Source organism: Carcharodon carcharias, chromosome 8 (assembly GCF_017639515.1).
Source record: "Carcharodon carcharias isolate sCarCar2 chromosome 8, sCarCar2.pri, whole genome shotgun sequence".
In the NCBI taxonomy this organism is placed as follows: Eukaryota; Metazoa; Chordata; class Chondrichthyes; order Lamniformes; family Lamnidae; genus Carcharodon; species Carcharodon carcharias.
This window is the reverse complement of record NC_054474.1, coordinates 33,476,833-33,501,495: the sequence shown is the minus strand read 5'-3', so window position 1 is coordinate 33,501,495 and position 24,663 is coordinate 33,476,833. Positions and strand designations below refer to the sequence as shown.

The 24,663-nt window shown below is 43.3% G+C and overlaps 1 protein-coding gene across 1 annotated transcript in view; it reads left to right on the top strand.

Annotated features, from left to right (window-relative positions):
* Window positions 1–24,663, top strand: part of LOC121281589 (gamma-aminobutyric acid receptor subunit gamma-2-like) — a 404,445-nt gene that overhangs the window by 42,401 nt on the left and 337,381 nt on the right. The window lies entirely within an intron of this gene.

The following is a 24,663-nucleotide window of genomic DNA, read 5'->3' as shown; positions in this document are numbered from 1 at the left end:
CGTGGGGGACCGTCACGATGTCCTGTACCATCGCTCTAGCCGCAGGAGGCCTATCAGTCTAATCACTCCAGCTTGGGAGGTGCTGACAGAGGTGGTCAGTGCCAATGCTGCACACAAGATGTCAGCCATCCAGTGCAGAAAATGGATGAATGATCTCATCCGTGCTGCCAGAGTAAGGCAACCATCTAATCACTCTAAACTCACACATTCACAAGGACATTACACATTCACTGGCATCTCACTCACTGCCATCTCAAGGAACATCACCACCCACTCCCTCTCACACACCCTCACATCTCCATCTAACTTTATCTCCTCAGAGACACACGTTGGAGTTGGCCAGAGAGGATATCAACTGTTCCTGTGGCAACCACATAGCATCCACATGAGGATCCTTCACCACATGATCCTTCTCTCATTGCTACTCTGAGTCCACTGCTCTGTGTTTAATGTGGCTGCCAAGCATTAATAACCTCTACTTTCTCTTCTAGGCATATCTGAACCTCTGGTAACGATGAGCCCTGATCCCATCACTGAGAGAATCTCGGATGATAACCCTCAGGGCAGCACCGTTGAAGACCCATCACAGTGCTCACCCACACCCTCCATCAGCGCTACGCACACACCTCGGTGGGACTGAGATGTAGAGTGGCCTTGGGATCACAATCAGTTGAGCACACCACACAGTCTGTTCCATGGCAGGCGGAGGCATGGACATCCTTGGCTGCTGGCACTCAGATGCGCCTCTGAACTCGGTCCACAATCAGTTGTTAGAACGGCAAAGACAATGATGGGAACATCAGGAAAGGATGGCTGGCACACTCCTCAGATTGCAAAGGACAATGGAGGACCCCTACCCACCTTCAATCCCGGGTGATAACGCCGGCATGCTGATGCATCGAGGTCAACATGGGTAGGATGGCGGCCGCCATGGAGACCTTGGTCCAGGATATCAGTCATGGACTGCTGTGCAGGCTGAACTCCATCACTGACTCCATAGTTGGCCTCCAACAGTGTCAACGTGAGAGGGTTGCTGGACAGCTTGACCTCACTCCAGCTTCCCTTTCTCTTCAAGGAGTCAGTCAGGGGCTGATGAGCACCCATAGGAAGAAGGACCAGCAGCTCAACATCCCAGATCCACCCACCCAGGTGATGCCATGAATGTCCGACTGATCCATATCCCCCCTTTCTGTGGCCCCTGCAGCTGCAGCTCCAAAGGCTGAGGAGAGCGCTGCTGGCAGCAGGACACCCAAGCAGGCTGGAGCCCTTCAGGCTCCTTAGTTAACAACTTCCAAACCCATGGCCACTTCCATCTAGAAGGACAAGGGCAGCAGATACATGGGAGCACCACCACCTGAAAGTTCTGCTCCAAGCCACTCACCATCCTGACTTGGAAAGATATCACCGTTCCTTCACTGTTGCTGAGTCAAAGTCCTGGAACACCCTCCCTAACAGCACTGTGGATGTACCTACACCACATGGACTGCAGCGGTTCAAGAAGGGTAACAGACTGCTGCCTCCACTTCTTCTGTGAATGCCTGAGGAGCACCAAGATGTAACGGCAGAGTTAAGAAAGTTTAGAAGATGTAACTCTTTTTGAGTTAAAACAATTAAACTAAATTAACAAAATTGGGATAAATCAGGCACAGCCCCTAATTCAGGTCAGCTGTAAAACCAAGAACAAAGTTTAAAGGAAACTTACAAACTTTAAATAAAAATGTGATAAAAGGGGTCAATAAAGCACAGCCTGAGCATGGGTGTTAATCACTAGTACATAATGTTCACTATTGTAAATAAACTTCCAAGAATGCCTCCTTGACTATGGCTCCTTGCTATGATGAGCAGTGTTCGTGTCATTCACATGTGAAACCTTGGTCCCTGCACAAGATAAAGGCAGGCGTCTCAGTCCAGGTCCTCTTCCCTGTGCAGTGTGTAACCTTCAGACTGAAGTGATGGTCTGGCTTCACAATCACTGGACACATTACTGATGCCTGCACCTCGACTGTGCTTGTCATTGCTGCCAGAATGTTGTGGGAAGGCATCACGGAGTTCCGTCATTCTCTCTGTTTGCTCTCACCACCTTTGAGATGGAGCCTGCCCCCCCCATCTCTTCAGCATATGTGACCAGTGATGTTGTGCTCCTGAAGGGGACAAGTGCTGAAGGCTGACAAAGGATCAGTTTCATGGCTGTGTCTCAACGACATGACCCTGATCACAGAGCGCAAGTGAGCTGCCCTCAGCCAGACAGGAGTCAGACATTCACAGAGGCTATGTGAAGATCTATGGAGTGTCCTCACTGCATGTCATCATCATCCTCCTGGAATCTAGTGACAGGGCCTCTACTGCATCTCCATGAGCACTGAGGGTATGTGTCCTGCCATCAGCCACACAGGAGTCAAATGTTCGCAGATGCAAGGTGAGGATGTCAGGACTGTCCTCACTGCATCTCGTCATCATTCTCCACGGAAATTGCAGTTATGAGGCCTCCCAAGCATGTCTGCCTCATCTGGCCATGCAATGGCCTCATCACTGGCATCCCTGCCTTCGAAGACCTCATCACCATCTTCCATTTTGATGTCCAGCTCATCAGAGGATACATGCAACTCTTCCATCTCCTCCTCAGCCAGGTCCTGCCCCTGTTGGAGTGCCAGGTTGTGTAGCGCAGCAAGCTACGATGATGCGCAGCACCCTCGGTGAACTGTATTGCATGCTCCTCCGGACCTGTAGAGGCACTGGAACCCCGTTTTCAAAATGCCTATTGTTTGCTCCACCAAAGTCCGGATCGCGGCATGAGCCTTGGTGTACCATTGTTCTGCTGCAGTCTGAGGCTGCCACATGGGCCTCATTAGCCATGTCCTCCCAACCTTGTAGCCTCTCTGGATCTGGCAGATGACAGGGACCTGAGACCTGCTAAGGATGTAGGAGTCGATGCTGTCTGGGAATCGTGAGCAGACCTGTAGGATGCGTTTGTGGTGGTTGCACACCAGCTAAACATACGGCAAGTGGAAGCCCTTGAGATTGATTGATTTTAGTTGAATACTTGTTGCCATGGACATCTAAGCACCATGTGAGTGCAGTTGATGGCACCCTGCACATGTGGGAAACCTGCGATCTGCTCAAATCCCAGCACTCTTGCTTCCTGTCTTTCCTGACCCCTGATAGACAAAGTTGCGTGCCTTCATGAAGATGGCATCGATGATCTCCTGGATACACTTGTGCATGGAGACTTGTGAGATCTCACATAGGTCATCTGTGGAGCCCTGAAAGGAGCCACTGGTATAAATATTGAGTGCCACAGTAACTGGCAGTGGATGCTGTCCATGTCCCTGGGACCCCAAATTCTGCAGTAGGTGGCAAATGTGACCAACCAGTTCCCTAGACATGCACAGTCTTCGGTGACACTGGTTCTCAGTTACCTGCAGGAGTGATACGCACCGTCTATAGACACTGGGTCTAGTAAAGTGCATACGAGCAACAGCTCTCTGTGGATCTTCAGCTGTGTGCACAACAGGCCCTGCCGCCCCTTCACCTTGAGGGAGGTGCTCCTCCCTTTGCTGATCCAGGCGCCTCCGCTGCACCCTTTTTCTTCTTCTCTGCTTCCTGTAAGCCATGAGGCATAACTCTAAATCACCAGGCTCCATGATTCTGATGTTCTGCTCCTGCAGATCAAAGAGAAAGACGCATGGGTTAGCACAGTTGTCCTAAGAACATCTCTTGGTTAAGTCTGAAAGCCCCTTCATGCATGCAGGAGCATGCTGCCCACCACTTAGATGACCAATGTGTAGTACACTTCATGGCTGTCCAAAACCCCAGCCACCTCTGCCCCACTCCACTTGTCCAATTGGCAGCAGCTTCGTCCACTGGACTGCATGCTATGCTCTCAGCTCAGGTGCAGGCATTCTCCTAATCCACACTGCAAGGCTGCACTGTTAGCTTGAACCATGATGGATACTGGTCCAAATCTTAATAAAGACATTGCAAGGGGCTGTGAACGTCTCCACCAGTGACTGCGCCATGGTCACCTTTTGTAAGGAGATTGTACAAGTTGCCCAGTCAGACAATTGTTCTGTAGCCCCTAAAATGCACGTTAATTTGCAGTGTGCATCCGAGGGGTGAAAAGTTCTGGAGCATTTGGTGGCACTTATTTGTTGCTTGAATGGGCAGAAAAACTTCAGAGACCTGACTCCAAGCTGCAGCTGAATGGCCTCACCTGTGGAAGAATGCTTACTTTTGACAAGCTTTCCCAAGTGTGTGGCCACTTCCCTCAGTGCCCCCCTTCCCCATTCCCCCAGCATGTGCTTGCGTCCTTCCTTCAATCTGTGCAGCCCTGCCCCCTACCCCACGCCCCAACCCCAGCCTTACCCGCACTGGAGCCCTTGCCCCGGCACCACACTGAAAGTCAGCTTGGAAAAGGGACTTGCCTGTGCCCCCACCATCCCCCACCCCCACAAATGCACGGTGCCTCTTCCTTGATGTTCTATGAGCGCTGCCCAAGGTTATGTGCACTCAGCTCTGAGTTCCCCTCGAAGTTCACCGGGAAATGCAGCCCACCATTGACGGGTAGAGCAGATGATCGGGAACTGCTTTCACGACAGTGTGAAATCGATTGTTGGCCTTGTCGCCATGTTGTCTGCTCACACCCGCCATGATGCCTGCCACCAACAGGACCGGACGATTCCGCCCGTACCTCCCTTTTCTGAATTGCCCAACGGAAGTAGTTCCTCTTTGTCTATCTCATCATATATTTTTATCATTTTAATCACTGTGATTAGAACATCCCTCAATCTTCTGTACTCAAGAGAACACAAGGTAAGGTTATGCATCCTATCCTCATAACTTAAGAATCGTAGAATGGTTACAGCATGTAAAGAGGCCATTTTCCCCATCATGTTCATGCCATCTCTCTACAAGATCAACTCAGCTAATCTGATTCCCCAGCCTTTTCCTTGTAGCCCTGTGAGTGTTTTCTCTTATTGGTGCTTATCCAGTTCCCTTTTGAAAGCTACAATTGAATCTGTCACCATCACACATTCAGGCAGTGCATTCCAAATCCAAAACGCTCAGGACTTAAAAAACAGTTTTCTTCATGTCGCCTTTTATTCTTTTGTTGATGCATGGTTCTTTAACTCACATAAAATTCTGGTGAATCTATGATGCATGCCCTCCAAAGATAATGCATCTTCCCTTGCCCCCTACAGTTCCTAGTTTCTCACCAATGAGAAAAAAACTTGTATTTGTCTTTCCCAGGATCAAAGTAAATGGCTTCCCAATTAAGTGTCATCTGCAAACTTGGTATTCAACTCTCTAAGGAAGGATACACTTGCCTTACACAAGGTGCAACAAAGATTCACTAGTTTGGTTTGCACACACACAGGTTTCTCAGATGAGTAGAATGGATCTACATTCTCTGGAGTTTAGAAGAATGTCAGGTGGTCTCATTGAAATGTGTAAAATTCTTAGGGGACTTAACAGTGGAGATTCTGAAAGGCTGTTTCTCTGGAGAGCCCCAGGGGTTATAGAACCAGGGTCAGCCATTTAAGACTGAGAAGAAGAGAACTTTCTTCACTCAGGATTGTAAATCTTTGGAATTCCCTACTCTAGAGGGTTGTGGATGCTTAATTATTGACTATGTTTAACACTGAGATCAGTAGATTTTTTTACATTTGTTCATGGGATGTGAGCATTGCTGTCTAGGCCAGCATTTCTTTTCCCTTTTACCCCTTTAGATTTTTGAGCAGCAAGGGAATCCAGAGATAGGGTGGGAAAGTGGAGTTGATGTCAAAGATGAGCCATGATCTCACTGAATGGTGGAATAGGCATGAGACACCCTGTGGTTTACTCCTGCTCAAATTTCTTATGCCCTATTCCTTCATCAAAGTGATTGATAAATATGGTCAAAAGATGAAACCCCAGTACAGATCCTTGGGGAGCAACACTTGGCACATCCTGCCAATCAGAATACAATGGTACTCCAGTTGTCCTAATGCTGTTTACCTCCATTCTCCCTTTTCTCCATTCTTTATTTCAGACTTATTATTTAAATTTCCTTATTATCTCATGACCATTCTCCCACATTGCACGCAATAGGAATCCATGTAACTTTCAGTCAGTCACTGATTGACAATAAACCAACTTAAATGCCAGTTTTAACTACTCAGAAGGTTAGCAAATGTAGTTTATCTCTTAATTTATTAAATTGACACAGTCAAATTATGATAGAACATTGAGACAAAATTAAGAATTTCAAATTGGCCTAATTGTTAAACTAGTAATGCAGATAACAATGTTGGCACTGAAATGAGTTACTTCATTGTTAGCGCTCAAATGCTTATTTCAAAAATCTTGGTTATTCGGACTTAATTAACATTTTATACCTCCATTAAATCGATAATATAAATGAATATTTGCCGACTTCTGCAAAACATTAAAAATAATTAAATGCAAGATGTGAATTAACAGCTGCAGCTTTATGCAAATTTTTAAAGTTTAATTAACTCCTTCATTAAGAATATTTCTCCTGTTCAAAACTTTAAAATGTTGAAGAGATAAATAAAATTATCTTTATTTATGTTATTAATTCTATATTACACATAGAGGCAGTGTTTAACTCTAGCTCATGATAATTGCATTATCTGTTCAGCCCAAGACATTACTTAGTGGAGTGATTCATAAAAAGATGATAAAAGTATCAAGATATGGAATGCGCAGCTCTTGGATGTTAAACTTTTGAGCAGTTAATTTTATTAATCGTTCTGTTAGCTGACAAAAGTGTAGAAAGTGTAGTTCTTGGCTGTGAAAATATGGGATCCTGGAAAATAGGCCGAAATTATTGTCAGTCCAGCTTCGCCCCGATCACATTGAATAACACACTGCTGGAAGTGGTTAGCAAATTCTGCTACCTCGGGTCCACAGTGACAGGCAAATTGTCCCTTGATTCAGAATTCGATACACACATAGGGAAAGCAACTATCCACTTTGGCGGACTCATGAAATGTGCATGGAATAACATCAGGCTGACCCTTAGGACTGAGCGAATGGTTTATAAGGTCTGTGTTCTCAGTGCCTTGCTACATGGCTGTGAAACATGGACGACTTGTAGCTATCAAGAAAAGAAGCTCAACAATTTCCATCATTTTTGCCTGTGGTGCGTTATTGGTATATCCTGGCAAGACAAAATCATGAATGTGGCACCCCTATTAAAGGCTGAGCTCCCAAGTTTGTCAGCGCTCATCAAACAGAGGCAGCTTCATTGATTTGGGCACATCTGCGGGGTGGAAACAGTCGCATACCCAAGGGCTTTCTCCATGGTAAGCTAGCTGGAGCCAGATGACGCTAAGACACCTGCAGCTCTGTTTTAAGGATCCTTGCAAGCATGACATGAAGGCCCAAAACATTGATTATCACATCTGGGAGTCACAAGCTGATGACAGAGGCAAAAGGTGACATTTCTTGTGGGCTGGCACGCACACCACAATGACCAGTGGCTACAGTAGCTTAGCAATAGATGCCAACACCAAAATCAACAACCTATAATGACACTTGGTAACTTCATGTGTGGTACTTGTGCAGAACCTGCCTGTCAAGGAAAAGCCTCTTCAGCCATCAGCAAAGATGTGCCACATGAAGACATCCCATCCGAAATGGAGTTGTTTGATTTGTTTATCATCATTAGTAGATGGAAGGATGCCGGAACTGAAGGTTGTTCAAACAAATTATTGACAATTGAGATGGATTTTGATGAAAGTATAAACTAGTTTCAAAAGATGGGGGGCAGAATTTTCTGCCTGTCGGGCAGGTGGGCGTGAACCAATCTGCGGCGGGTGGGGAGCCGATCCCCACTGGAGAAGCGGGCCCTGCCACCATTTTAAGTGGGCGGGCCAATTAAGGCCCTCCCAGCGTGCTGTCTGGCGGAAAGCGCTATGCGCTTCCTGTGCGGGCGGGAGGTATTCCCCAAATGCGAGGGTGCGCTCTTACGTGCATGCACACGAAAGAGCGCACATCTCCCTGAGGCTAAGTGGTGCCTCAGGGAGGCCACTGACAGCTTTATAAACTTTAAAAATAGAAAAATAAATAAATCCTTAACATGTCCCCCTCATGTGACAATGTCACACGAGATGGACCATGTTAATAAATTTCACTGAAACTTCAATAAACTTTTTTAAACCCTCCATGAAACCTCATCTCGGTGGATGAGGTTTCATGTTTTGTCAGAAGCCCACTGGGGCTCCTGGCCTGCCCGGCAACCTTAAGGCTGGATGGGCAGTTCCTTTAATTATTTTAATTATCCTGTCAATGCCCTCAATTGGCCATTGACAGGTCAGTGGGCGGACAGCTGATCTCGCTGTGCCCCTGCCTTCCTGAAGATTTAAATGGGGCGGGATGACGTCGGGGGTTCCCCCTGACATCATCCCGCGTCATTTTCGCATTGGCGAGCAGGGGCCCCGCCCCCTGCTCGCCGACGAAAAAATTCAGCCTGGGGAAGTGGCAAGAAAAATTGAGACAATTGACTATCTTTAGAAATGTGGGGCTGATGTTGCAATGTTCAGTACCTACAATGCTGCAATGAATCAGGCCCTAAGACCCCGTGTTACAGACTTTGAGGCTACTGTTATGAACTCTCTGGTACTGCCAGCCTCCCCAAAAGCTGTGCACTATATTCATTATGGGCATGGTTACCTAAATTAAGAAATTACCTTATAATGCATTTGAACCGCCAACATACCATTGTCGGCACTCAGCGCCTATAAAGAAATGGATGCTGCATCAGAATGCCCTTCCATTTGATTGGTCCTTTATCATAATGGAACTGAATTGCTATCAGTAGCTGCTGTATTTATCTTCTCCTAGTTCGGTTGTTTTTTTCTTTAGCTGTTTATCATTAATTTGGTCAGCCATTTTGCAAGAAATCAACTTGCTGCCAGCTTTTTAAAGCTCAAATTTACCTGGTACCCGTGCCAGTTTTTCTAGTGATATTGTATTGCATGTTTTTTTTTATAGTGCTATGGGTACCCCTCTGGTCAGCCCCTTATATTTACAGGTTGTAATGGTAGAGGATTGGAGGAGACATACCTGGCTAATGCTTTGGTAGCTTAGGGGATCGCTTTAGGCCAAGAGGAGGGTTTCTCAACTGTTGTAGCAGACAGCATAGTTGACTCTCATTTAAAAATCAGTGTTGAAAGAGGGATAGAAATAATGATAAGACCATTCAGAAACGGATGGGAGAAGTGGAACAAGTCACAAAAGATCACAAAGCAAGAATCATTGTGATATTAATCACTTAAAGCCTTTTTACATTATCCAACACAAGGCAGAATGAGGAATTAAGTACAGGGAAGGTACATATGAATGGCTTAGTGAAGGTATGGCTAAAGAGAATATTGGCCTGGATTTTGCAGTTGTAATGATGATGAAATCATCAACATTTATCATCATTACTCCTCTGAAACTAATCGCAATTTCTGGAGTCAGCACTTATTTTAACACGGAAATCCAGAATTTGCTGCTAGCGATTCCATACTCCTATAGAAGATGTGCTGTTGAAGACCCTCCCAGACTGCAGTTGAGTTGAAATCATTGATCTGACAAGAAGTTGCCATTTTATGCTATTTGTAAAAACCTGTGAAAAGTTGGACCTTGTAGAATGAAGTGTAACTGGGTCTTGAATGGTGTACTAAGTTCATAATTATTGCTGAATAACCTCACTGGCCTGGAAAAACTAATTTTACAATTGTGAAATGTCAAATTTCTCCATAATGATAACATTTTATATTGTTAAAATAATATTTTCAATGCTGCTTTATATTTCAGTTTCTACCCTACCCCCATGTGTCCATCCCACTCATTTATTACATTTCTGCAAAATTGTGATGAAAATTGAAGGTTAATCCTGCTTTGTTATTTGTGAGAATACTTCAAAGTGATTGGGTGCTTACCCTGCTTGATAACATCACTGTTGCTGGAGGCCTGGAGAACCTCTTGAATTGATTACAGTTTCAAACTGACATTCGAAAAGGGAAATCCATGCTGCAGAGATGTTAAATATTAATAGGTAGCTTTCTTTGCTTTGGTGGTGAATACCATCACTTTGCTGTTGGCCATAAAATTGTACCACCAAATTTTAGGTAAGTGAAAGATTGAATTAATTTGAGTGTAAGCTTGTGACATCAAGGCAAATATACTAAGCACTTAGAATTGTTATTGGCCACCAGAGTGAAAACATGTTCTTGTAGAATTGCTCAAATAGATGAGTATTCTGCATCAGATAAAGAAAGGCTATTATTTATAATTGCTTTTTAATTAGCTATAAATTAAGTGGAATGATGGGTATATTTAAAATGGAGAAAAATAACTTCCTTAAGCTGGTGCAGGACTGTGACTTAATTCGCTAGGTTAAAACAGACATCAGGGAAGGGCCCAAACTTAATCTACATTCACTGATTAGTTTGAGTCGAGAGAAGCATTGGATTTCAGGAAACAATTTGAACTTCAGTCATTGTTCGTAATTTTGTGCAGCCCACAAGAGCGGGAAATGTGACTTAATGAGGTGGGATGCGAAATTTCGATTTCCCGACGGCGGGTTGAGGTGCAGTGATAGAGTCAGCGGCATTTTTGCGGTGTGGTGAAAAATACAGCTGCCTGGGTGGGGTCCTGCTTGTAATACATTTGCGTGCAATGGATACTCATTAACTTGAAACAACTTTCAATTACATCTTACCCTCGAAATAAAGTCAGCGGCACACGAGAATCTCATGGCACCAAGTTCATGAGTTCATAATCATTTAAAGGTGGTGTCCATTAGTTGGCATTGTGCAGTTATCACTAAGGTAAGGGAGAGGCAGTGGCATAGTGGTATTGTCACTGGTCTGGCGTGCCAGAGACCCAGGGTAATGCTCTGGGAACCTGGGTTTGAATCCCATGATGGAAGATGGTGAAATTTGAATTCAGTAAAAAACAAATCTGGATGATCTGATGATGACCATGAAACCATTGTTGTAAAATCCCATCTGGTTTACTAATGTCCTTTATGGAAGGAAATCTGCCATCCTTATCTGGTCTGGCCTTCTGTGGGACTCCAGGCCCACAGCAATGTGGTTGACTCTTAAGATGCCCTCATTAGGGATGGGCAATAAATGCTGGTCTATCCAGTAATGCCCACATCCCATGAACAAATAAAGAAAAAAGTTTCCATGTTAAACTCTATGGCACATGGCAGTTAGCAATGAACGGTTAGTGTTCAGATGCAGGGAGATGTGGTGGAAAGAAGGATGTGATGGGGATGGGCCCGTCAAGTAGGGAATAAAAGATGGATGAAGGGCCTAAAGGGCAGGATCATGCTATCAATGTTGATGAACTGAGGGTTGAATCGACGATGCTGGGTGGCGGAGGGAACAGTCACAGTCAAAGGGGAGAAGTTGTACTCGGTATGAGGGCATGTGTAGAATCAGGATCGGGTAATGGAGGACCTCATGCGGTGGGTCACAGGAGTGCAAAAAAGTAAGGATGAGGACAACAGAAGGGGTCAGGCATTGAGATGATCACAGGTGTGGGCACAAGGAATCTCCAGGAAAGTAATAATAGGATCCAGGGTAATTAGGGAGGTTCAAAGATAACAGAGAGGAGAGGAAAGGTTATGTTGGGTGGGTCAAGTATGATGGGGGCAAGCATGAGAGTGGCAGGGGAGGGTATAAAATACAGGATCAGATCGTGAATGTAACATGCACCATTTTCTTTGGCTCACTGAAAATACACGTTTGGTTGCAAGCATCGCAGATTGAATTAGGAGCAGGTTCATTTTGGGTAGGGCAGTTCATGTTGCCGACTAAAGTGACTCACTAATAGTTAATTAAATGGATGAGACCATGGGCAAGCATGCTCTCAAATGTATATCTGCCCTCTTCATGCAGTGCAATTACTGTCCCAACCATGGGTCTCATTCACCCGATTTTCCTGCAACCTCAGGAGCAGGAGGAGAGAATGTGAAGAAGGAGAACTCTTGCTGTCCAACAACAGAGGCCTTGAGGTCAATAACGGACAGCAACACAGGGGGAGGCTAGTCTGGATGCAGACATCCAGGGAAGGCATCAGCATAGACTGGCACTGGCACTTCAACTCATCAGAGGATAAATCAAAGTGCCTCCAGATGTCTGAGAGCTGATGCCAGAGATGTCAGAGGATATCCCACAAAATGGTCACCAAGATATGCTGGATTATTCATCAAGATGCACTGATGGGCTTCTTAAAAAGCACATGCGCTGCCTTGATTGGTCTGGAGGGGCTCTGCAATATGCACTCCAGAGGGCATCATGAATAGTAGTGGCCTGCTGTGCACGGCACAACTTGCACTGCAATGTGGACAGATGGTGCAAGGAGAAGAGAGCCAACCTCAGATGATGAGGATTTGTCAGATCATGAGAAGGAACTCATGAATCGAAAAAAAGTCTTTAATGGATGCAAGGGCCATGGAGAAACTGCAAGGAATGCCAGGGGCAATCTGATCTACACAAGGCTTGCACAACAATGATACAATTGTATGACTATCACTTTGTTGCCTGACCTGCATTGTTAATAGTCCCTATCCTAATTGATCCAAAAGCTCAGGGGGCTGGCTAGGGATCATGACATAAATTGGGGCACGTCTGGGATTTTAAACCACCGGACATATTTTTTTATTCGTTCATCCGCTGTGGGTGTTGCTGGCTAGGCCAGCATTTATTGCCCAACCCCTAATTGCTCTTGAGAAGGTGGTGGTGAGCTGTCTTCTTGAACTGCAGCAGCCCACGTGGTGTAGGTACACCCGCAGTGCTGTTAGGAAGGGAATTTCAGGATTTTGACCCAGCGATAGTGAAGGAATGGCAATGTAGTTCCAAGTCAGGACGCTGAGTGGCTTGCAGGGGAACTTCCAGGTGTGGTGTTCCCATGTGTCTGCTGCCCTTGTCCTTCCAGGTGGGAGTAGTCATGGTTTTGGAAGCCGCTGTCTAAGGAGCCTTGGTGAGTTCCTGCAGTGCATCTTGGAGATGGTACACACTACTGCCACTGTGCAATGGTAGTGGAGGGAGTGAATGTTTGTGGATGTGGTGCCAGTCAAACGGGAGCTTTGTCCTGGATGGTGTTGAGCTTCTTGAGAGCTGTTGGAGCTGCACTCAGCCAGGCAAGTGGAGAGTATTCCATCACATTCCTGACTTGTGCCTTGTAGATGATGAATTCCTAGCCTCTGACTTGCTCTTGTAGTCACAATATTTACATGGCTAGTCCAGTTCAGTTTCTAGTCAATTCTAACCCCCAAGATGTTTATAGTAGGAGATTCAGCGATTCTAATGCCATTGAATGTCAAGGGGTGATGGTTAGATTCTCTCTTGTTGGTGATCTTCATTGCCTGGCACTTGTGTGGTACAAATGTTATTTGCCACTTGTCAGCCCAAGCCTGGGTATTGTCCAGGTCTTGCTGCATTTGGACATGGCTGGTTCTGTATCTGAGGAGTTGCAAATGGTGCTGAAAAATGTGCAATCATCAGTGAACATCCCCACTTCTGACCTTATGATGGAGGGGAGGTCATTGATGAAGCAGCTGAAGATGGTGGGGCCTAGGACACTACCCTGAGGAAATCCAGTGATATCCTGGAACTGAGATGATTGACCTCCAAAAACCACAACCATCTTCCTTTATGCTAGGTATGACTCCAACCAGCAGAGAGTTTTCCTCCTGATTCCCATTGACTCCAGTTTTGCTCGGGCTCCTTGTTGCCACACTCAGTCAAATGGTGCCTGGATGTCAAGAGCAGTCACCCCCATCTCACCTCTGGAGTTCAGCTCTTTTGTCCATGTTTGTACCAATGCTGTAATGAGATCAGGGTACAAGTATATGTACTTGTTAAGTTTAAGGTTGACAAGATTTTCATGGTGCATTTTGCTATACTGATTGAAAACATAATGGCTATGTCAATTGCTAAGACATTTCTGGAAAGGGAAGATTTATCCCTGAGTGACTTGCACCAATTAACCAAGATTATGTTAATTGCATTAGAAGAGTTATAAGCAGAGACTAAGAAAGCTGACATAATTGAGGTAATAGCAGAGCATTTGGAATTGGAAGAAATATAAATTAATCCAGGTGATAACTCAATTGAATTAATGTGAATTCAGTTGCAGATGAAGCAACTTGAGAGAGAAAGAGATGGATAAATGAAAAAGACTTGAACTTTAAAATGAGAAAAAAAAAGAAAAAAAGGAATGAAAAAGCTACAACTAGAAAAAAGAGTGAAAGAAATAGAAATACGAAAATTTGAACTTGAACTCGAGAGAGAGAAAGAAATCAGACAGTGTGAACTGGCTAGAGAAAAGCATAGCTTATGGGGTGAAAGAGAGCCTGGATGAGGTGTTGAAGTCAACACCAATCTTTGATATAGTGAAGAGACTTTGCCTATTGCTTAAATTCACTCAAAATGGAGTTGAGAGATATTTTATCTCATTTGAAAAGGTGGCTAGAAAGCTAAAGTGGCCAAAGGAAACATGGACTGTCATTTTGCAATGAGTTTTGTTCAGGAAGGTTGAATGTCTATTCTAGTCTTTTGGAAGAACCATCTTTAGATTATGTGGTAGTCAAAACTGCGGAACCTAATGCTTATGTACTTGTCTGTGAAGCACATCAGTTGAAATTTCTGACTTCAAAGATAAGACCAAATGGAACATTTGTATAACTTGTTAGGGAGAAAGAAATGTTGTTTGACAAGTGGTTTTGATCACTGAAGTTAGAACAAACTTTGAGAATGTGAGGTTAAATCACCTCAAGTGTAGTAGATTTGTAAAAATAAACTGACATCAATTCAGTAATCACATCAAAGACTGATAACCTTGTATTAACCTCATAAACCTGTCAATCAAACTGAGTACACAACCCCTGCTGAAATGAGCGGTTTGCAAATTTTGAAACACATCTAAGCATTCTAATGGGCTCAGCTGCCAAAGTAAACTCTTGCAACTGCCAACAATGGAACCTGTTGAATTAGAAAAAAAAAAGGCTCACTTATTAATAAGCTCCACCAGATGGCCTGTCAATCGAAACAGCCCAGGAACTGATGGTTTTTTCTCTATGTGAAAGCTGTAGACTATTTTCATTCCAAATCTAAAGTACTGCGGACACTTACATCATTTCAGATCATGACACTAGAGTTCCCAAGCACTATTTCCTTTGTATTTGAATGTATTATAGCACCTTTCCCATTTGAAAAGTATTCCGATGTATCTCAACACTAATACAATGCTAATCAATGTGGTTGTCAAAAAACATTTGCAGGAAGGAACTCTATGATCAATCAGTATAGTAAAAAAATACTTCTAACTTATAATAGAGTATCCTATGTCAAAATATTTAGTGTTCATCTGTCAAAACATACTGACTCCTCGGGAGGCTTCCCCCAAGGTTCCCAAACTCTCAAACGAGGCCACTTTTCAGAAATCTTCCAATGCCCACCTGACCTGATGAAAATATGAGGAGACAGAAAAAAACAAATTCCCCCTATGCCTGTCAATGGCGAGCTCGAGATCAAGAGGATGTGCATGCGGACTCGCAACCTGACCATAACATGAACCTTTTCCTACCTATGGGAAGATGGCGTGGGCCTAATTTAATATGGGAAGATTAAATTTTCATGGAAAGAGAACAAAGTCTTTGTGATTCCTGACCCCATTTCCAACTTCAAGAGGAGAAGAAAATCTGACCCTATTTATTTGTTGATATAATGTGGAGTGAATTGAATTGGCTGAAAACTAGTAGCTGTTATTTTGGGGATCTCTTGAGGAGGCCAAGATAAATCACCTGTTGGCACATCTGTTTGGACATGGTTACAAATGTTTCAGCCATATTGCACTATTTTTGAGGATCAGAATGTTCCTGGACCCTTCTGTTAGTTGTTTAATTGCCCACCACTGTTCACGGCTGGGTGTGACAGGACTGCTGATCTGCTGCTTGTGGGATCTCCGGCTATCAAGTTCTGCTTTAGTTATTTAGCATGCATCTAGTCCAGTGTTGTAGTTTTGATAGTTTGGCACCTCATTTTCAGATGTGCCCGGTGCTGCTTCTGCATTCTCTTCTACACTCCTCATTGATCCAGAATTGGCTGTTTGCTTGATTGTAATGTTAGTGTTAAGGGACATGCTGAGCAATGAGTTTACAGTTTGTGTTGGGTTTCAACCCTGTTGTTGCTGATTTCCCACGGTGCTTCATGGATGCTCATTTTCAAGCTGCTAAATCTGTTCTGAATCAATCCCATTTAGCACACTGGTACACACAGCACAGTGGAGGGTGTTTTTTAAAAATTCATTCATGGGATGTGGGCTTCGCTGGCTGGGCCAGCATTTATTGCCCATCTCTAGTTTCCCTTAGGAAGGTGGTGGTGAGCTGCCTTCTTGAACCGCCTCAGTCCATGTGGTGTAGGTACATCTACAGTGCTGTTAGGAAGGGAGTTTCCATCCAGTTTCATTCCTTTTTTGTGACTTTGTAGCAGTTTGTTTCAACTGAGTTAGTGTTGTTACAATATTTCAGAGGGCATTTAAGAATCAACCACATTGCTGTGAGTCTGGAGTCACATGTAGGCCAGACCAGGCAAGGACAACAGATTTCCTTAGGGGATGGGTTTTTATAACAATTGACTCATGGTCATCATTAGACTTTTAATTCCAGATTTTTATTGAATTCAAATTCCACCATCTGCCGTGGTGGCATTCAAGTTGAGGTCCAGTGAAAATACCACCACGCCTTCACCTCCCCCAGTATGAAGTCATCACAAGGACTGTGCAGTATAGCTATTCCTACCAGTACTGTAGTCGACAGATGTACCTGAAGCAGATTAATGAGGATGAGGTTCAGCTAGTGTTGGTTTTCTCACCATTTACCAGAAGGCCAGTCTGGCAGCTGTTTTCATCAGGAGTTGACCAACTCAATGATTAGTGGTGCTACTGAGCCAATCTTGGTGATGGACATTGAAGTCTCCCAACCAGAGTAAATTCTGTGTGCTTGCTACTCTCTATGCTCCTTCCAACTAGTATTCATTCATCATCTGAGGGGGAATAGTAGGTGGTAATCAGCTCATAGCTCCCTTTCTCATGTTTGAGGTTCCTCATGGACCTCATGGGGTCTAATGTCACTACCTCCTTACAGTATACCTCCTTATTGTTCTACCATATCTGGTAGATCTCTCCTATTGCTGGAACAGGACAGGGATAGGACACCAGGAATGGTGATGGAGAAGACTGGGACTCTAGCTGATTTGGATAATTCTGAGAGTATGATTGTGACTAGTTTGTGAAACAACTCTCCCAATTTTGGTACGACCCAAATGTTAGTAAGGTGGAATGGTGGGGCTTTTCAGGGTCAAGTGGGCTAGGCCAAGGTGACCAACCTTCACAGATTTTTTTGGATCCTCTTGTGAGATGATTGTCCTGTGTCTTAGGTTGTATGTGGCTGGGACTCTGTTTTTCCATACTTTAGACCTTTAAGTTTCAAACATCCACAGTACGCATCTGCGCGCTCACTCCTGGCTGCCTAATATGACAGATTTGCTAACCTCTCCCCCACCACCCCCAGCTCTCACCGGGTTCACCAGCAACCCTTGCCTGCTCGTAAGGTTCCCCATGCCAAAGTGTCCCTTAAGTTTTTTGCCCGGGGACTGGTCATCCCGACTGGGGTACCTTATTTTTTCTGAATCCACAGTCTAAGTCAATGTCAATTGGTCTGCCTGGTTTTATTCTTACTGTACTTCTTTGTAGCAATTTGATACAACTGAGTGGCTTGCTATACCTTTTTAGAGGGCAATCAAGAGTCAAATATATTGTCGTCAGTCTGGAGTCCCATTTAGGCCAAATGGATAATGAAGGCAGGTTTCCTTCTTTAAAGAACACTGGTGAATAATTGGGTTTTTGCTGAAATCTGGTAACTTCATGGTGATAATTACTGATGATAGCTTTATATTCCACATTTATTTAATTAAAATTCACAAATTGTGATGGTGGAATTTGAACTCACAGCTCTGGATTATTAGTCCAGGCCTCTGGATCACAACCACTATGCTAGTGCATCCAAGAAATATAATGCTTAAGGAATTAATGGAGAGAGTAGTGTAAAACTACAATTCAAAGAAACACAAAGACAAGCTAAGTGCTTAACTTCATTAAGATAAATAAATTTTCTAAACTACATGAATAGAATGGGAAAAATGGAAAATTGGAAAGCATATGAAAACAAGACCAGATAAGATCATGAAACCATACACCGCGGAATGAGGTTATCCAGTCTATCAGGCCTACTCTGACCCTTTGAAAGTTATCCAGTTAATCCAATGCCTTTTCTATATTCCTGCAAATCTTTCCACAATAAATGGAAATTTACAGTGGTTATTCAGGTGCATGAAAAATATTTTTTGAGCAAAGTATTGAAAAATGAACTTGGAAAGCACACAGAAAGATTAATAATGTCTTGTTCTTAGAAGGTTGAAAAATTGTGAAGGGACTTGATTGAGTGTATTCAGGCAAATGGCACATTTAAAAAAAAAACGAGGGGAAAATATTCCACCCCCCCCCCCCCCATTGGGGGGAAGTGCAAGAGTGGGCATGGGTGGGGGTGCCTCCAATTGTGGGTGCGCTGCCATTTTACGTGGGCGGGCCAATTAAGGCCTGCCCAGCGTGACGTCCACTCGGAAGCACTATGCACTCCCTGTGTGGGCGCTGTGGGGAGGATTCCTTCAGCTGGGAGTGCTCTCTTTCCCGCATATACATGAAAGAGCGCACAGATCTCCCTGAGGCTAAGTGCTGCCTCAGGGAGATCGGCTCGGAATTAAAATTTTTAATACAAATGTTAAAAAAATTTCCCTGACATGTCCCCTCATGTGACACTGTCACATGAGTTGGGACATGTCCTTAGCTTTTATTGAAAGATTGGGCAAAAATTTAAATACCCTTATGAAACCTCACATGCCCATGGATGAGGTTTCATGCTTTTTCCAAAGCCCGCCAGGGCTCCCGGCCTGCCCGCCAACCTTAAGGTTCGACGGGCAGGTCCATTAATGACCGTAATTAGCGTTTCAATGGCCTCAATAGGCCATAGCCAGGTTGGCGGGTGCACAGCTGATTCGGCTGCTCCCCTGCCGACTTGAAAATGGAAATGATGAGGGGAGTTCCACCCGATGTCATATCGCATCATTTTACGTGTCCACTCGCTGATCGGAAGATCCTGTCCTAAGGTATAAAATTAAAAAATTGTGACTATATATGGAATCCAGGAAGGCATGTTTCTCAGAAAGAAGAGTAAATATATAGAATAAATTAACAGAATAAATACAAATCTCTCATCTCAGGGTCCAATCTGGTGAGTCTTTGCTATACCACCTCCAATGCAAGTATAAATTTCCTTGAGTATGGAAAGCAAAACTGCGCACAGTATTCCAGGTATGGACTTACCAAGACTTCCTTACACTTGTACTCCAATCCCCTTGCAATAAAGGCCAGCATGCCATCTGCCTTACTAATTGTTTGCTGTACCTGCATGCTTACTTTCTGAAGAAGGCTCTGAAGATGAGTCATACGGACTCAAAGCATTAACTCTGTTTCTTTCTCCACAGATGCTGCCAAACCTGCTGAGTTTTTCCAGCATTTCTGCTTTTATTTCAGATTTCCAGCACCTGCAGTATTTTGCTCTTACTTTCTGTGTTCCTTGTACAAGTACACCCAATTTCCTGAAAACATTAACATTTATAGGTTATAAGCTCTGAAGAAGAGTCATCCGGACTCGAAACGTTAACTCTGTTTTTCTCTCCACAGATGCTGTTAGACCTGCTGAGTTTTTCAAGCATTTTCTCTTTTTGTTTCAGATTTCCAGCATCCACAGTATTTTGCTTTTATATTTATAGGTTTTATGCCTTTTTTACTACCAAAGTGAGTAACCTCACATTTCCCCACATTATACTCCATCTGCCTCCTTGTTGCCCACTCACTTAATCTGTCTTGATCTTTTTACAGCCTCTTAGTGTCCTCCTCACAGTTTACATTCCCACCTAGGTTTGTATTGTTAACAAACTTAGATATATAACTCTCTGTCTCTTCATTTAAATATAAATTGTATTTGGCTGAGGCCCCAGTAATAATCCTCTACCTCTCGCAGACCACTAACTTGAAAATACCCTGCTTAAATTCTTACGTGGCACCTTATCGAATGCCTTTTGGAAATCCAAACGTACTACATCTACTGGTTCCTCTTTATCTACCCTGCTGCATCCTCAGAAAACTCTGTAATAGATTTGTCAAACACTATTTCTGTGTTGTAAAACTGTGTTGACTTTTTAAAATCATACCATGATTTCCTAATCGCTTTAAGACTTCCTTAATAATAGATTCCAACAATTTCCCGACGATTGATGTCAGGCAAACTGGCCTGTAGTTCCCTGTTTTCTCTCTCCTTTCTTGAATATCGGCGTTACATTTGCTAACTTCCAATCTGCTGGACCGTTCTAGTATCTGGAGAATTTTTCAAAAATCATAACCAGGGCATTCACTATCTCTGCAGCTATCTCTTTTAGAACATGGGGATGTAGGCCATCAGATCCTGAGCATTTGTTGGATTTTAGTCCCTAAATTTCTCCAGTATTTTTTCCCCTGCCAATATTAATTACCTTAGTTTCATCACTCTTATTGGCCCCTTGGTTACTCTTTACAGGTCTCTTCTTTAAATTTAATACCTTGGTAAACCATGGATGGATCTTTCTTATTGAGTTTTTATTTTTTAATGGGGCATATTTTTGTTAAATGTTTTGAATTGTTTCTTTAAATGTTTCCCACTGTTTCTTTATCACCATACCTTTCAGTCTGTTAACTCAATCACCCTTAACCAGCTCTCCCTTCATTCCCATTTTATTGTCTTTGTTTAAATGTAAGATTGTTGTTTGGGACTGGAGCATGTTGCTTTCAAACTTAATATGATCTAGTGGAGGTTACTAATTAACTGTGCCTCATTGCACAATACTCAATCTAAAATAGCTTTTTCCCTAGTTATAGTAGGAGGCTTTTCTTTAAATCACTCATGGGATGTAGGTGTTACAGGCAGGGCCATCATTTGTTGCTCATCATTAATTTCACAATGGAGTGGCTTGCTCAGCCATTTCAGAAGGTTGTTAAGAGTCAACCAATGTTGTTCTATGTCCAAATTTACATTGAAGCCAGAATGGATGGTAGATTTCCTTCCTTGAAGGTTGCGCTGAAACCCTAAGACATTTCAGCTTGTTAAATAGGTTCCTGATGGGAAATAAAAGAGGGCAATAAAAAAGGTAATTTAAGTGTCAGTTTAGCTTAGATGGTAGCATTCTTGCTTCTGAATTAAAAAGTTGCAGGTTCAAGATTCATTCCAAGACTTGAGTATATAATCTAATTTGGCATGTCATTGCAACACAGGCGTTTCTCTCCGCTTTTTCAGTCTGCAGACCTGAATCCAACAGGATTTCCAAGAATAGCCCAGCCACAAATTGCACTTTGATAGCACCTTCGACAATACTGTTCTCCCTCTGGGTTGCAACAAAATGCCAAATTAGATTATATACTCAAGAATGGGAATGAATCTTGAACTTACAACTTTTAAATTCAGAAGCAGGAATGCTACCATCTAAGTTAAAATGACACTTAAATTACCTTAATATAAAAGCAAAATACTGCGGATGCTGGAAATCTGAAATCTCTGAAGAAGAGTTATACGGACTCGAAACATTAACTCTGTTTCTCTTTCCACAGATGCTGTTAGACCTGCTGAGTTTTTCCAACATTTTTTGTTTTTGTTTGACTTAAATTACCTTTCTTGATGCCCTCTTTTATTTCAAATCAGGAATCTATTTAACAAGATGTTTAGTCGCTTTAATGAAACAAGAGTATAAGTACAACCCTTTAGCAGAAAAATAACTGATATATGTAAACCATGTACTTGTGGTAATTCATATAAGAACAGTCTGCCTGTCATTTGTATGGGAGAAGTCTGCTGTTTGTACGTATGCCAATTGTTTGCTGTTTCTAACTGAACTGTCTGCATTGTAGCAAACATGTTTGCCATTTTCAGAAGAACGGTTGTTTATCTGTTGGAAAATGTTAGATGAGTCTATCATTTATATAAATGCTGTCAGTCATTTTATGGGACCTGTGTGCCATTTGTGTTTAAGTTGATCTGGGCTTTTGATGGATAAATATTGGGCGGGATTTTACAGTTCCACTGAAGTCAATGGATTTTTGAACATTTCGTTGCATTTTACAGCCCTGCTCCACTATGATGGGGCCATAAAGTTCCACCCATTATCTCTTTGTTTCATATACTGATGTGTTCCCTGATTTTGAGGTGCTGAACTGACAGAATCTCTATTAATTATAAATTATTTGTGAAGCTGCAACTGAAACGCAGTCCCACTAATGCAGGGTAATGTTCAGCCTCTTAATTTGGGAACATGGATACATTATTCTCTCTCTACACTGAATCCAGGATATATTGGCTTATCCAATCCTAGTTATCCATTGATGAGGCAGATATTCTGCCGCAGGATCACTATATTTGAAAGTTAGTGCTGCCATCAGACTGCTATGGACCACATGCCACTATTGTTCCCACTGCTCTGTTATAGCACAGCTGTAGTGATATGTACTATTATTTAGATTTCTGCTGATAAAGAGAGACCAGTGGCTGCCAAGGCTGTAGACAATTATTTTCTTCTTTGCCTGCCTCATTTGCTCTGCTTCTGATGGCAAGATCAAATTCCCTCCCTCCCCATAGTTGCCTGTATTCCAACAGACAGAGCTGGGAGAGCTTACTAATCATATTCCCTTGACTGTAACCAGGGTCCCTACCTAATGTTAACGGCAGATGTACTTGCCTCCGGCAATTCCATCAACAGCTTCCACAAAGTTCATCTAAGTGGAGCTGCTAACTTAAAAATAAAGAGAGCTTCACTATTTAAATTTGCTTCCATGCCACAGAGTAGAATGTCTGCTGCATGCAATGTCAGCTTGCACAGAAACATTCAAAAGATGTGTCAGTCAATGTCACAAATGTTTGCTTAGGCAGACAGAGCCTCTGCGGATTTTAAAATTGTCAGCTCAGCGGCACTGATTTCAACAGAGGCCACTAAAGGTGAGTGCATGCTGCCGAGAATGTTCACCTTCATGAGCCCTTGGGCCAGTGGTTGAAGCTGGGGGAGCAATTGTTCTGACTTTTTCATATTTTGCAGCCGGAGTCATGAGCTTGGGAGGGGACTTTGAGCTGTGTAACCCTTTCAAGCTGTTTCCAGTTGTCCAAAGCTGATACCATATTGGTAACATTATTGGCTACCATTGACCAGAAAATGAACTGGACTAGCCGTATAAATACTGTGGTTACAAGAGCAGGTCAGCGATTAGGAATCCTATGGTGGGTAACTCACTTCCTGACTTCCATCTGCAAGGGACAAGTCAGGAGTGTGATGGAATACTCTCCACTTGCCTGAATCAGTGCAGCTCCAAAAGCACGCAAGAAGCTTGACACCATCCAGGACAAATGCAGCCCACTTGGTTGGCACCCCATCCACAAACATTCACTCGCTCCACCGTTGCACAGTGACAGCAGTGTGTACCGTCTACAAGATGCACTGCAGAAACTCACCAAACCTTCTTAGGCAGCACCTTCCAAACCTACGACCATTACCATCTAGAAGGACAAGGGCAGCAGACACATGGGAGCACCACTGCCTGGAAGTTCCCATACAAGCCACCCATCACCCTGACTTGGAACTATATCGCTGTTCCTTCACTATCACTGGGTCCAAATCCTGGAACTCCCTTCCTAACAGCACTGTGGATGTATCTACACCATACAGACTGCAGTGGTTCAAGAAGGCAGCTCACTACCACTTCAAGGATAATTAGGGGATGGATGTAAATGCTGGCCTAGGCAGTGAAGCCCACATCCATGAATGAGTAAAAAGGAAACAGAGGTGGCTTTTATATGATATTAATAAGGCTTACTGCATCATAGTATTTGAGCAGTTTACAAGTTGAGAATTCTATTACCCCAGTGTTCCTTGGGTAAAGATTGTGACCCCTGTTCCATGTTCCCTCTATAGTTGATTCTTGTTAACCAACCAGGTCCTCACTGTTAAGTAATTTACATCGAGAGTGGTTACAATCCCCTGGGGGCATCCCAAAAATAGGAACCGCTTCAGAATTCATTCAATCATATTTTCTCCTATACTCCCCACAAGCTACCCAATCATACTGAGGATATGTACATGTGCAGGCACAGGCAGTGCTTGGGCCCCCATTATCTATCCCTTCAATCTCAATGCAAGCTTCTATTGCCTCTGACTTAAAGGCCCATCTCGTAGCCCTTGAAACTAAAGGCATTGCTGACTGTAATCAAATCTCAAAATATTGCTTTCTTTACTAATTTAACTAGAGAATGAATGTAACAATGGCCTATCAAAGCTAATAAATTAAATGTATTCTACCAAGGTCCAATATTGTAAACCAATTAAAGAGGTTATAAATTGGACAAAGGAATAAGAACTCTTTAGTACGCATGACTGCCATTGAGGAAGCAAATATCAAGGTAGCGAGTTATGCATTTCTAGGTCCCTCCTTTGCTTAGGAACAAAATACTCATTAGTCTGGCAAAGCCTA